At 42.5% G+C, this 15,939-nt stretch overlaps 1 pseudogene; it reads right to left on the bottom strand.

The window, feature by feature from the left end:
- Positions 1-7,799: 7,799 nt before the first annotated feature.
- Positions 7,800-15,939, bottom strand: part of LOC111024866 (terpene synthase 10-like) — a 33,119-nt pseudogene continuing 24,979 nt past the window's right edge.

The following is a 15,939-nucleotide window of genomic DNA, read 5'->3' as shown; positions in this document are numbered from 1 at the left end:
CCCTAGCTTGGTCCTCTGAAGATCATATTGATCACGGTAGGTTGATCGGTATGCTTTGGGGGAGATCACGACCTCTCCTCTCATTTCTCTTTTCTCTCGAGTCGCCTACTTCGCTGGGAGCCTGACCCACATGCTTCTTGAAGTACCCCTTCTGAATGAGGCCTTCGATCTATCTCTCCAGCTCGTAAAAGTATGAGGTGTCATGACCATGGTCCTTGTGGAAGCTGGAGAATTTCGACCTGTTGCGCTTCTCGGGGCCTCGACGCATGGGGTTAGGCTTGGTCAGTAGGTCGAGCTTCGAGTTTTGTATGTTGGCAAGAATTTCCACCACTGGGACATTTAGAGGTGTGAATCGGTCGTACCTCTCAGGTCGGCCATGCTTCTGGTCCTGCTTCTGTTGATGGCTGCAATCATACTGCCACTGGCGTGGTGGCGACCTTTTAGAGCTACCTCGACCTCTCATTTCCCTCGCGGATTGGTTCTGGGAGGTCATTCTCTTGATTGGATGAGCTCGCTCGCCTACATGAACTTCCTGGCTCATTCTATGCCGGCTTTGATAGTGAGCTCAGGTTTCTTGGCAATAGACCACTTCAACTGCTCATGCCGAACTCTCGAAGCAAACATCGAGCAGGCAAACTCTTCGTTGCAGGACACCGTGATCTGCGCTGTGAGGAACCTTCTCATGTAGTCCCTAAGGCTTTCTCCTGCCTTCTGTCGTATCGTTAGCAGATATTGGGCTGGGGGCTAAGTCTCTTGTTGAGCCGCGAACTGAGCCACAAGGCCTTACGGAGCTGCTTCCAAGAGGAAATGGAGTGGGGCAAGAGCTGCCGATACCATTTCCTCGTAGACCCTTGCAGGGTTACGGAGAAAGCCCTGCACTTCATTGTGTCAGGGTAAGCGTGGAAGTCCATCAACGACTCATAGGTCTCCACATGGTCGACTAGATCCACAAATCCATTGTACTTATCGAAGCTCGGAAGCTTTCCTTTGGATGAGATCGGTGCGGCCAAGATGGCCTGAGTGAAGGGCGACTCATTAGGCTCGTAAGTATCGGAGATCGGCTTCCCTTGGACCTTCCGGAGGTCATTCTTGAGCTCTTTCCAAAGTTGCTTGAACTACAACAACAGGTCTCCATTGTTGACCGACTCCGACCTCGTCGAGGGAGTGTCTCTCTTGGAGCGTTGGTGGTCCAGCTTGTTATGAAGGTTTAGTTCATTCAACTAGGGGAGGCGAGCTTACATGTCCTTCGACTTCTGAGGACGGTCGTTTCCCCCCAAGACGAGCTTTGACGGGTTGCGTCCCTTCTATCTTTCTTGGCCGACTCCAATAGCCTGCCTTTCCCTTTCGGGGGTCGCGTTGAACCTCAAGTTCAGAGAGCTCGGGGAGCGGTACTCCTGCCGTTTGTAGCGCCTCAATTAGGGCTGCGACCTAAGCCCTCATGGCGTCTATTTCTTCTTGCGGGTCGAAATCCACCTCGACTTGAAAGCGGGACTTCAACCTTTGGGAATCAGCCCAGGTCTTCGACTTCCGATTTGCCCATGGCTTTGAAGCACCTGACCGAGCTTTTGGATCCTTGGAGTGATGGTTGCTTGATGTTTGGAAACCTTCCGTCATGGTTAGAGCTCGAGCGATCTGTTTGATCTCGACTTGCGACAGTCGATCCCCACAGACGACGCCAATTGTTGATGCAGATATCTGCTAATGCACGGATGACGATATTGGAGATCTTCAGGTAGCACTTAGAGCGATTCTTGGGGTACCTGCAAGGGGGTAAGCCACTCTGACGCCCAAGTGAGTGTAGAGTTCGAGCTCAACAGATCAGTATCAGACAGATTTTTTGTACCTGGGTATCGAAAGGGGTGGTGTATTTATAGCAGTCAGTGGGGTAGATAGACGTCCCATCTGAACATAGCCCTGCTCGGGCTGGGTTCTCTCAAGCGACCTTCAGTCCCCAGCTAGGGCCTGGTCCGTTCCCCGCATCACATGGCAGGTCTGAGTGTCAGGCTTCTCCCGCTAAGTTTCTGGGGCCGACTTGACAGGTCGGTGTTGCGTCCATACAACCGTGTTGATAACACGTGCAAGTATACACGAAATTGTTGATTATAGTACGAAACGAGGTCGTATCCATAGGGACTTTGGATAATATTTTAAAAGATGTTCGCAGATACCAAATGTGTAAAAGCAAAGAAATATAGATGTTGTGTCATAACCAAACAAATAAAATAAACAAAGTAGTAAACAAATCGCAGCAGCAGGCACACTTCGCAAAGCTGATAACAAAAAAAAGAACCGACACAAAATATGAAAACGGGGAGATAACAGATATGGGAAAGTGTGGAAGGTTCAACATGCAGTCACACACCTATCCACCTACCCTCTAGCTCACGAATATTCATTAATGTCCAACTCGACTTGGTTCCTTTTTGAGACACCCAATCATGGATACCCACAACTCCCGTTGCTAAGTTTGCAAGCAATAAAACCAAGTTTTAGGCATGATTAGGGTACCCCATTCCTGAGAATCTACATATACTAAAGAAAAGTACTAATCACTAATTAAGCAAGTCATCAACCGTAGGCCTTCTCGGGTCAATACAGAAGCTAGCAAACATAACAAAGTGGCTACAATGCTCAATAAGATATAAGAAATAAACACAACTTCATTAAAAAATGAGTATAGTAGCTAGAGGTTCAGTTTTATAGCAGTTACAGCATGGGAATCTCCCTCGAAATGGGGTTTAGCATGTCAATGTTCTTTGCCTTCTTTATCATCCAATGAGTTGCCTGTGGGCTGATCTTCCTCTCTAGATCTATCATTTTCTTCACTCTGTTTGCCGTTGGGGCATGCTCCTGTGAAATAGTTGCAACATACCTCTTCCCCTCAATTGGAGAAATGAAAATTCTCTTCTTTACCTTTCTTTTTTCTTGGAAGCGGTGACTGGAGTTGCTCCAGCTTACTCGATTTGTACCTTGGCCGACGACTTGGAAGGTTTTGCCTTTTTCACCTTGCTGCATGATGCTTCCAGCTCTCTTTTCGGTCTCTTCGTCTTTGCTTCTGAACCTTTTAGAATCGGGATGATGTCGGGTGGCTCTTTTTTAGGTAAGTTTACCGACTTTTCCTCTACAATGATGTACATTTTATCCACTGGGGCTGTAAAGGCTCTGTTCTTGATTAAGGGCATAAGGTGCTGGAGCATCTACCCTTTCTCCACTTAGTTGGCCTCACTAGCTTTTGCATGCTGTGCTTGAGCATCTGATGGCTCAACATTTTTTTACTCTTCTCCCAATGCTAGGGTCTCTATCTTAGCAGTAGCATTTTTCTTCACCATCATCTCTTTATTCCCATCACCAAAACCTTTTTGAGTTTCAGCATCTTGACTTACATAATGCTCCAGCATTGCTTCCACACTCGATTCCTCCATTAAGGCTTCATTAAAATCTTCAATACTGAGCATTCTTCTGATGCAGCATGAAACTTCATGGAATCATAGACTGAGAACTTAACTTCCTGATCTTGAACCCGCATTGTCAGCTCTCCTTTATGAACATCCATGAGTTCTCTTCCAGTAGCAAGGAATGGCCTCCCAAGGATGATATGTACCTTTTTATCTGCATCATAATCCAAAATAATAAAGTCAGCAGGGAAAATAAATTTATCTACTTGCACCAAAGCATTCTCAATTTTCCTTCATGATATATGATTGATCGATCCACTAACTGCAAGGTGACTGTAGTGGGTATTGTTTCTCCTATTCCCAGCTTGTTGTAAATGGATAGAGGCATAAGGTTGATGCTGGCTCGAAGATCACACAGTGCAAGTCCTATCTTCTGTCCTCCAATGGAAACTGGTATGGTGAAGCTCCTAGGGTCCTTCATCTTTGCTGGAATTTTGCTCGTGAGGATAGTGTTGCAGGCCTTAGTCATTGCCACAGCTTCATATTCTCCCAGCTTTCTCTTATTTGTGAGTATCTCTTTCAAGAATCTCACATAATTTGGCATTTGTTCTAAAGCTTCCACCAAAGGTATGTTGACATGCAGTTGCTTCAGCACATCAAGGAACTTTCTAAATTGCATATCTTGCTCTTTCTTTTGCAGTCGCTTTGGGTATGATGGTGCGGGTCGATACTCGGCTAGTGTAATTTCATGTTTTGTTTGCTTCTATTTTGCAGTCATGTGCAGATGTGATGCTTCTGCTTTGCCTGTCTTAGCTTCTATTGGGTTGACCTCTTCGCTTGTGTTGCCTTGCAATTCCACTATTTGCTCGCTACTGTTCACTAACTACCTGAGGTTTTTCTTTTTTTTTGACTGGCATGATTATAGGTGTTCCGTTGACTCGCATTCCTCTGTCTGTAGCCCACGTCCTTCATCTTGATTTAATTCTTTATGGATTCCTAAAGCATTTGGATGGGCAGTAGGCAATGTCTTGCCACTCCGCAATGTCAGAGCATTACATTGTTCCTTCCCATCCCTCTTAGGCACCTCAATAGCACTGGGCAGTGCTCCTCCATTGGGTCTACTTTTCAAGTCTGGCGCTAGTTGGCCTACCTGCATCTCCAAATTCCTCAACGATGCTGTCTAACTTTGCACCGTGGTTACGGGTTGTGTAATGATTGTTGGCTTTTTGGCACTTAATCTCAAATTAATTAATTAATTAATTAATTAATTAATATTTTGATGATAACAAACTTAATTTTTATTTATTGATAATTTTAGTTTTTTAAAGTGTCCACCGCGTAGACGGTTAGATCATCCAAATTGGAGCTCAAACGGAGAAGTTAGGATTGAAACAAATTGGAAGGAAAAATACCCGAGAAGATGACGTTGATAGTTCGTAGGCTGACAAGTGGCAAGCGTCTTTTTTAAATATATATATATATATATATTGAAAAAGAAAATAAAAAGTAAAAAAAAAAGAAATTTCAAAATCCTTACCGTTTTCTCACACACACACACATATATATATAATTCAAAACTGGTTTGTCACATCATCATCATCATCATCATCATCATCATCATCATCATCATCATCATCATCATCATCATCAAGACATGGATGGTCTGAAAATCGAGAGGACGAGGCTTCCTGTATTCTTGCTCCAGACCCCTTTTTAGCAGCTTCCCAATGAGCCTCCAAGACATGGATGGTTTGAAAACCTCTGGACTCACTACTCTTCTCATTAGCAGTTTCCTAATGAGACTACATTCAAGCCTTTTCCCGGTAAGAGTTGTTGCCGAGCCATCAATATCCACTGCAGTTTCGTCTTCCTCTACCGTCAAAGTTAGCTTTTTCCAGTCCTCGTCAAGCAGAGTATAATCCATCTTCACCACCTCGAAACGTAAACCAGCCACCAGAAACCCCACCGCAACCAACTCCCGACTGCCACACCACCAACCCCTCACCCACCAGACGACGAAACTCTCATCCAACGGAGAGAGAGAGGTTTATGCTTTGTACTTATTTAACTCTATCATCGATTATTTAAATATACAATTTTTACATAAATTAAAATTTGAATGATAGAACTCTTAATTTTATATCTAATATCAATGTCCTCATCAGTTTCCTTCTTTCACCAATGACCTAGCCAACAAAAAGAATGATTTTGTGAAATAGTGCATATAAATGATATTAAATAGTTACTAAAAAAATGATATTAAATAGGTGGTTTATAGCAATGAATCAAATATATAGGAATTATTTCCAACCACTCGACTAAATCACTCCAAAATGTTCTACATTTCAAAAAAGTTTCTTTGTGGTCCACTCACCACTAGATGAAAACAATTCTAAAAGGGGTTATAAAGGATCATTACCCACTGACCCTTGACAGATAAAAAGGGTCTTTGCAATTCGGGTTGCACGAAGCTCGCTGGAGGGAACTGCTGCGGTTGCTGTAGAAATCACTAGAAGGGTGAGGGTGCCGCATATCTTGTTTGGTTCGGGTTACTTGTAGGTCGTCAGAGACATGGGGTACTATGCCATCAAAACCCACTGCTCGTGGATGACTGCCGCATTGTGGCCTAGGCATTTTAGACGCCCCTATTGACATAGCCTTTCTGGCTATATTTTCTGCTACTCCACCCATTTCATAAAGTATTCTACCTGGTTTAACAACAGCTACCCAATATCCAGGGGATCCTTTGCCTGAACCCATACGTGCTTCTGGAGGTCTTAGTATAACGGGTTTGTCTGGAAATATAGGTACCCATATTTTTCCGCCGCGTCGTGCATTTCGTGGGGGGGGGGGGAGGAAAGGAAAAAGGGAACTCAGGGTTTTTCTCTCATTTTGTTTTATTCGCAAATGCATAATTTCTTTTCTTTTTTTTAAGAAAAACATAAAGGTTATTTCCCTTTTAAAACTTAGAATATTTACCAAGATATTTGGAGAAATGAAAATTAACTTAAAGATCTCTAAAACAACAAAAAAAAAAAAAAAACACCTATCTAACAATCGAAAATCAAAATAAAGAAAACACTTGAACAAGTAAAAATAAAATCACAACCAAAGAAAATAAAACAAAATTCGAGACGAAATCTGAAGAATTGAGATTATTCTAACTTGAGAAACGTGGGGCGTTACAATGTTGTTTTAACTAGGACTATGCCTGCAACAACTACGGAAAATGACATCATTTCGTTATTATTGAAACGACGTTGTTTCGTTTAAATCAAAACGACGTCGTTTCTTTATATCTGAAACGACGTTGTTTTGCCCGAACATGCAAATTTTTTTTTCATTTTTCAATATTTTTCGGGTTTCTTTTTATTTTTTTATTTTTTTTTAAAAAACACTTTTAGTCCCTGTACTTTTGCTAAAGTAACAATTTAGTCCGTAAACTTTAGTTTGTAACGATTTAGTCCTGTACTTTCAAATTGGTAACATTTAGTCCTTATCGTGAATTTTGTCGTTGTTAAGTTTCTTGTATGTATAGCTTGATAAACTAAAGAGGGACAATATATGTTTATGAATTAGAAATATTAAATTGTTATATGATAAAACTTGACATTTAATTTTGATAAAATTTTTTACGATACGGACTAAATTCTTACAAATTTTAAACTACAGGGATTAAATCGTTATAAGTTACAGTTCAGGGACTAAATTGTTACTTTAGGGAAAGTACATGGACTAAATCGTTACTAGTTAAAGTCTAAGGACTAAATTGTTACTTTAGTGAAAGTAGAGGAACAAAATGTGTTTTTTAACATTTTTTTTAACATTTACTTTTCAAATAACATTGTATCTAATTATTTAGTGACGGTTAGGAACCGAGAAAGTCCGATAATATATAGAGTACAATTGTTTTTAATTAAATTTATTTTTTATATTTGAGGTCACTTTTCAATCGACACTGTATCTCAACTCATTGATATTTTTATTTATTTACTTTTTCGACATTCGATGTCAATTGAAAACCGACATCGTATCTTAAGAACTGACATTAAAGATCCGCTTCTTTAAAACCGACACTGTAGAATCGCTTTTTTAAAACTGTCATTATTAATTAAAAACTACTAACTAACATTTAATGTGACAATTGTTGTAGTCAAGAAGCCGAAGGCAACAATTTCCTTAATTCAAGAAGAAGTTCATCAACTCTCAAATCAAAGTTTACATATGAGAGAAAACGTAAGAAAATTATATATTAGAGAGGGTAACACTACATGCATAAATACAAATCAAGTTCATTAAATTAAAGTTCCTCTTCTAAGAATTCTATCACAAACATTCATGTAGAGCTTTTAGTAATTGCTCTATACTTACTAAGTTTTAACTATTTCTTCCTATGCATGAATGTCACAGAGGAACATTCACCAACAAAATATAATTTTTGGTCTCATGATCTTCCACAGTGTGCCCATCTTTATGTTGGTAGACCGTGTGAGCAATTCTAGCAAGATTTGAGGCAATTTCAAAGAAAGTCCGAGAAATGTATGGTGAATAACTCAAATTTTGTACTTGGTTAATTTTCTTCCATGACAATAATCGAACCCTTTATATGCGTTTGTTCTGCATGTTTAGAGGCACCCGTGTCGTTCATGTATTTGAAGTGATTTTGCAATTTCACCTCTCTCTACTTCATCTTGTGATTTTGAGAAAAAAATTCATTATTAGTAATCATGTGCTAACAAATCATTAATTGAATGATACAACAATATAATTCTATTTTAAAATGAATACCGATGATGAAGCCAAGTCATTAGAAAAAAGAAATATCATGGGATGACTATCGAACGATATCAGGATAGTCTTCCAAGCCTTCCAAATCCTCTTTTGTTATTGACTTTGTGGCAAAGACATAAGCATACACTAGAAGAAGAGGTCCTGGCAAGCATTCTCTAAATACTCTTTTAATGTTGGTTTATAATTAGTGTAGTACCACTTGGCCTCTATATAAAATGTTTTGCATAAATCTACTCACTACGAACATTTAAATATAAATGGAGTTAGAATTTCATAACAAAAAATTAAAAAAAAAAAAACTCTTCACAATGGAAAACTAGAAGTTTTCAAATTGACATCAAAATAAAAATTCAACAAAAAATAATTAAGTAGACGTTTTTACCACTTTTCTTAAATATTGAATGACGTTGACTCATTGATCTTCAAGAACGTCAAAAGCCATATCATTGATGGTGTCGTGGAGAGTAGTGAAACATATTTTCATGTAGTATGGTAACATACCGATTGCATCCATATCCATCTGAAGTTATAAACTAGAAAGCCAATTTTGTTACCATGATATTAAGGCCATGTTTACTTCAAGGAAATGGGAATGAAGGAATATCAATAAATTTTTTTATTCTCTATGGTGTTTATCAAATTGTTGGAATGAGAATCAAATGGTGAGATCCACCCACTTTTTTCATTCCCCACCATCGTCAATCCCATTCTAATTCCTTATTCCGTGGGTCCCACACATTTATTGCAATCACTTTTCTACTTTTACCCTTTCTCCCTCCGGATTAGTGACACTCATACTTTTTATTTAATTCTTTTATACTTATTTATTTCTTTTTCATTTATACTGCTAATAATTTTTTCTTTTAATAAAAACTTTCTTTTATGAGTTGATGTGATATTATTATAAAACATTTAATTTATATTCCATTTTTAATCTTTTTAATTTAATTTTGTTATTATTAATTAATATCATATTTTATAAAAAATATAATTGATTATTATTAATTATTATAATAATAAAATTTAACAACATTTTTATTAAATATTATCATAATAAAATTTAATAATATTTTTTATCAAAGGGTAATGGTTCTACTAAAATAGTAATTTTGGTGGATGTAATTTTATTTTAATTATTTATTATTTATAAATATGAATATTAAATAAATTATTTTGGTAAAAAAAATTTACTATTGTTATGGGCGAAACCGAGCAAGACACGTGTCTGATCCTCTACGGGCAGGGGATCACCGACAGTTACACCCCGTACGTGGTTGCAGCTAGGAACACACGCTGTCGATACGAAGGGCACATTCCACAATTGCGGGCAATATGCCCAGAGTCGTAGGTGGTGGTGCCACCAGCGCCTGTCGGAAGCATGTTCCTTTCTGTCAGGCCGTACAGCACACGACGTCCCTGCCACCCCTAACCGTCGCCCTTCTTGGTCGGCCCCCACGACTATATAAGGAAGGTCCCTCATCTTCACAAAATAAGTGAAAAACCTATCACTAATACCTCTGGTGTCTTATTCCTATTTCTATTCCGATTACGGACTTGATCGTCGGAATGTTTTAGGCGGGACACCACACCGATGTCAAGTATTTTGGTTTCAGGTCCCTTGGCACCCAAGTCAGACTGCTCGTCCGTGTACTACGTGGCTCTCCACCAAAATTTACCGTCAATAGTTGGCGCCATTTGTGGGGACGACGTTTTCAAACCAAAAACGAAAACTAGTTCTTCGCACTAAGACATCGTCGGGATGATCTTTGACAAGGAGTCGCCCTACGAAAACACCATCGACGAGGAGCGTTGGTATGACAAGACAGTTGACAAGCCTGCTCCGACACCCCCTACACTACAAAAGACGAGGGGGACCCTGGAAATTGTCAACATGCTACGCCCAGAGGGACACCTCAGTAAAAGGAAGGTGGGACATCCGCATCGAAAAGAGTTCTGGATTCCATAGTGAGATAAGGGCGACCCATACCTAGATGACTTCCTAGGTGGGAAGGCTGATCGAGATCCTGAGTGATCGAACATGTGAAACCTTCCCCCTTCCTAACGAAAGCACGGTTGAAGGAGGAATTATTGAGGGGGAACCCCTGGCCCCAGTACATGGGGGACTTAGAAACGATGACCCCAGGCATCTCTAGGACTTCCCGAAGGTTCGAGAGATCTCTGCGATAAGCTCAATAGGAGCCGCTCTAAACGCGGTCCGATTGTCCCTCGCCTAGATTCAGAAACCAGCACCGAGACGTTGAGCAGGCCAAGTAATTCCAAAACCGGGATCGCCCAGGAACATTTGGATCAAGTTAAGGAGGAGATCTTCAACCGAGTGAAGACTTAGCTGGGGGCTAGAGGTGTCGGCCCCACCACCTAGTACGAGCCGTGCAAGATTGCTCAAGAACCCTTCACGACCAACATCCTAGTCATAGAGCTACCCAAAGATTTCAAAGGACCCCACCTAGACGATGGGTTAGCGGATCTCTTGGACCATGCCATGTCGTACCACGATGCAATGCGCCAAGTGGGACATAGCGACACCGAGTAGTGTCGGGGCTTCTCAGGAACCCTTATTGGGCCTGCTCGGCAATGGTTCAAGGACCACCCTGACACTTAGTCGGGAGCTACCAGGACCTAGCCAGTAAATTCGTACACTAGTTTTAGTACTGTTGCATCAACATGTCTACAGAGGCTCATCTCTCATCAGTCAAGCAAAAGCCTGGCGAGGACCTAAAGGCGTATGTCGCCCACTCTCCAATGAACGACTCTGGGTGCCTAATTGTATTGAAAGTGTGGCCTTATGGGCACTCTCCCAAGGAATCAGAGAAATGAAGCTCGTTCGATTGCTTGGCGAGTACCCCGCCAAGTCTATGGCCGAACTCACGGCCAGGATCAACCGACTAATAGTGGGGGAAGAAATGCTCACGGCCCAATCCTTGAATAAGAAGCCGAGCGAGGTGACTCCACACGATAAAGGGAAGTCAACAAAAAGAGCGATCCCAAAAAGGGAGTCGGTCGGAACTCACTTGGGACTGAAGGCCGACTCACTACAAAGGTATGGTAAGTATACTCCCACTCGTATCCCGGTGCACCAAATACTAGCTCGCATCGATGCAACTCCCGTCGAGAACCTATTGTATGGCCAGAACGGTTCCGTTGCGACATTGCCAAAAGGGACGAGAGCAAAGATTGCAAGTTTCACCGGGATGATGGGCACGATACTGTTGACTGTAGACACCTCATGGATCATGTCGAGTCCTTGGTCCAAAGGGGATACCTAAAGGAATTCGTGGGTGAAGGCACTGAGCCGGACGCCGTAGGCGAAAGTACAATGGCGGTAAGGTGCAACCGAAGCAAAATTTTTTTAAGAAAGACAAACGTCCGCCGACCATTCTCACTCTAAGTGGGGGCCCGATAGAGGGAGAATCTAGCAACAAGCGGAAGGCTCTGGCTTGGCAAGCCTGAGGAAAACTAGGAACACTGGAGATTCTGACCGTGAAGTTGGCTGACCCAGGACCTGTGGTGACTTTCACGGACGATGAGGCGACCAACTCCAGCCGCACAACGACGTACTTGTGGTTGTAGTAGGAATCGACCACGTTCCTACGCATCGTGTATTGGTGGACAGAAGGAGCTAGGCTAACATCCTTATTCTAGCGGTGCTACGCGTGCTCTTGTGGGACGCACAAAGCTTAAAAGGTGCGGATCGCTGCTGGTCGGCTTCTCAGACGAACAAGTATACCCCTAAGGCAGCATCCAACTACCCCTAACCTTAGAGGAAGGGAAGGACACCTCGAAGAATTTGTAGTGGTGGATGGGCCCTTAACCTACAACGCCATCCTCGGAAGGCTGACAATACATCATTTCAGGGCTGTTCCATCCATTTACGATCAGATAATGAAGTTTCCCACGCCTAACGGGATGAGGACAGTGGACAGGCAGTAGCGAGCCTAGAGTGAGTGCTACGCCACCACTATGAAAGAACCGAAGGTAGTATGTGCTATTCGCGGTGAGTCCCAGCCCTAACCGTCCACATCGAGGAGCACTCTCGAGGAGAGGCAGAGCACAAACATCCCCTATTACTCGTCGAGCAGGAAAAAAACATTCTGTCCGCCGAGGAGATAGAAGCTATACCGATCATGGGACGAGGAAAGACCCTGAATGTAAGAGCAACGTTACCAAACGGTGAGAATGAGGGACTGGTCGAGTTTCTCAAAGGCAATGCATACGTATTCGCCTAGTCTCACTAGGACATGACAGGTATCAATCCTTTAGTCAGCATACACCGGTTAAACATTAACCCAGGATCGAAATCGATAAGGCAGAAGAAGCATACCATGGACACTATGCGTAACACTGCCACGACGGAAGAAGTGACTAAGCTGCTGAAGCTGGCTTTATCTGGGAAGTCAACTATCCCAGCTGGCTGTCCAACACAGTTCTAGTAAAAAAGGCCAATGGAAAGTGGTGAATGTGCGTGGACTTCACCAATCTGAATAAAGTCTGCCCCAAGTACAGCTTCCCTTTGCTGCAAATAGAACATTTGGTGGACATTATTGCAGGATATGAACTATTGACATTCATAGATGCCTACTCGGGATACTACTAGATCAATATGCACCTGGCTGACCAGGAGCACACCTTCTTCATCACCGAACAGGGGTTGCTCTACTACAAAGTCATGCCTTCGGGTTCAAGAATGCAGGAGCAACCTACGAAAAGATGGTGGCCAAGATATTTGCCTCCCAAATTGGGAGAAACATGGAGGTTTACATTGATGACATGCTGGTCAAAAGCCTGACCGTAGAATAGCAAGTTCCAAGTCATGCGCGACCACGGTATAAAACTAAATTCGACTAAGTGCACCTTCGGAGTAAGGCAAAGCAAATTCCTCGGCTTCATAGTACATCAGCGTGGGATCGAAGCCAACCCTGAAAAGATTCAAGCCATCCTAAATATGCAGTCCCTATCCAACCTGAAACAGCTCAAGAGTCTAAATGGGAAGGTCGCATCCCTAAATCGGTTCGTCTCACGGTCGATCGACAAATGTCAGCCATTCTTAAAGACGTTGATGAAGGAAGGGAAGTTCGAATAGATCGATGAATGCGAAAAAGCCTTCACCAACCGTAAATAGTTTCTCGCATTCACCCATCTATTGGCCAAGCCGAATCCAGGGGAGGATCTGTACCTCTACTTGGCCGTCTCAAGGAGTGCGGTTAGCTCGGTGCTAGTAAAGGAAGAAGATGGAAAGCAACACCTTGTGTATTTCACCAGCAAGGCCTTGATTGGAGCGGAAACCCGCAACACCTAGATCGAGAAAATTGCCCTCGAGTTGGTCACCACAGCGAGGAAGCTGCTACCCTACTTCCAGGCCAATTGGGTCATAGTCTTAACTGATCAACCGCTCTGAGAGATACTCCAAAAGCTAAGTGGGTTGTAGAGTTGAGCGAGTACGACATTCAGTACGCTCCTAGGACATCAGTGAAGGGACAGACAGCTGTAGATTTCGTTGCTGAGCTGATCCCAATGAACCAGGGAAACACGCCAACCTATCTAATATCAGACAACAATTATATCTCAACCATAAGCAATGTAAGACATTCATGATCGAATAAATAGAACTAGGAAACGTACCTGGTGATGACGAGGAGACTGACAAGGACCATACCCTATCGACCTAGATTCTAGGACAGTCTACAGGAACAACTCTGCTCTGATACCAATTGTAACGCCCCAGAACTTTCCACACACTTCTAGGTCACGTTAACTACCCAACTGTTTAAACTTAACCCCAAACACGAGATGTCAACTCCCTGTGCAACAATTATTTATAAAATCAAGCTTCACCTCTGATCATTTTGACAATGAATCAATTCTATAGAATATCCATCAACAATATTCGTGGACAACCTCATGAGGCAAATTTATTATTCCAACTAGGCATAACTCAATGAATGGAAGAAAACTAAAATAAACACCTATCCCGAAATAAAATAAACAACAAGTGGGAACCTCCTAATTATTCAAATAAGAATAAATAGTTTATCGACCAAAACATAGGGTCATAACCATCCAAAAACTTAAGCTAAGCAAAAGTAGCTACGCAGCCTATGGTCCTTGCTCGTCATGTCTCCTCCGTCTCATCACCATGGTCGCCAACAAATCCTTCACCTGAAATAATAATTGCAGGGGGGGTGAGTATATAAATATACTCCGTAAGTAGCCCTCACCAACACACGCACACATCATGCTCCACAAAATAATGAAAACATTCATAGTCATGCTCATCATCACATTATGCAGTCAAACATAGGCACACTTCATAACATTCGGCGCCAACCACAACCATGAACAAATTAGCTACCAACCTCGAGTCTCCCTAACATCTCAAGTACCTCTATGCTTATCACAGCTATCCTAGCCCTCCACAGTTAACTTCTTCGAGTAGAGTCGGCCCCTGACCATTTTTACCCAGAGCCCTGACACTACCGCATCGGCCCTCGACAATTTTTACCCAAGGCCCCGATGACTTTACCATCTCTCGGCCCTTGACCATTTTTACCCAAGGCCCCAATAGCTTTCCTTCCAAAGGACTCCTCGCATCGACCCTCGACCATTTTTACCCGAGGCCTCGATACTCAATTAGTGACGTATCAGCCCCCGACCATTTATACCCGAGGCCCTGACACTCACCCATTCACTTTCTCCAAGAATCCAACTCTCACCAGAGTCTTACTATATACTTTCTTAAGCCATGACCCATGCGGCTTTCAGCTCACCAACACAATTCAGCATGCTTCCACAACATAATCAACATTCTAATGATGAAATGATAAACCAATCATGCTTTCACAATATAACATTTCTTAACAACAGCTCCACTATGAGTTTTGTCACAACAAAGCATACCCAAACAAATTTTAAACAATTAGAGCCCAACACAGTTCACCCAAAACACTTAATATCCAACATCAATATTCAATAAGCATTGCTAGATGTAATAAACACATGAAACACGCCGAACAATTCATGCATATTAAGACAACAACATCCCCACAGAAATTCTCAGCAGTTTAGCAAAGCAGAATTTACACCATTATCACCGACAAATATTCAACAACACTCCAAGTATACAGATTACCACAACCGAGAGCTACCTAACACATCAGCGTATCAAAATAATATCAAACATCATAAAAACAGCATATTAGAGGCCATCCAACACACATTACCACACGCACACGCCCCTTGTCTACTTACACACAACCGCGCCCTTAATTTTTGCGTCGATCTCCCACCTAATCACTAAAACATAAAAATACAGCAAGTTACGTATACTATTCGGCCTTCGAAATCAATTCTAAAAGGGTTCAAATGACTCATTACCACCAAAACCGACTTCGTATAGGTGTGGGTCACCTAGATCTAGCTCTCCAAGGTGTGGGTAGCCTAAATCGGGCTTCGAACAGATGTGGGTCAACACCGAAAGTCACCGGGAGGAAGAAAACGCCGCAGATCTGGGCCAAGCACGAGCTGTTCACTTCTGTCCGAGTTGGGGAGGGGTGCTGCAGGTACGGGGCGCCGAAGGACGATCGGAGTTGCTCGTGGTCAGCCCGAAGGTGTCGGATCTGGGCTCGTCGTCGCCACCCGCCGCAGCTACTGCTACCTACAACGCCGAGACTGCTCCAATGGCTGCCACCGTCGGGAGCGCCGTCGTGCTGGAACACCGGGAGACTCTGCCGCTGTCGCG

The sequence above is a fragment of the Momordica charantia genome (assembly GCF_013281855.1).
Source record: "Momordica charantia cultivar OHB3-1 chromosome 2 unlocalized genomic scaffold, Mcharantia_2.0 BLBB01000002.1, whole genome shotgun sequence".
Lineage (NCBI taxonomy): Eukaryota > Viridiplantae > Streptophyta > Magnoliopsida > Cucurbitales > Cucurbitaceae > Momordica > Momordica charantia.
This window is presented reverse-complemented; position numbering and strand designations above follow the sequence as displayed.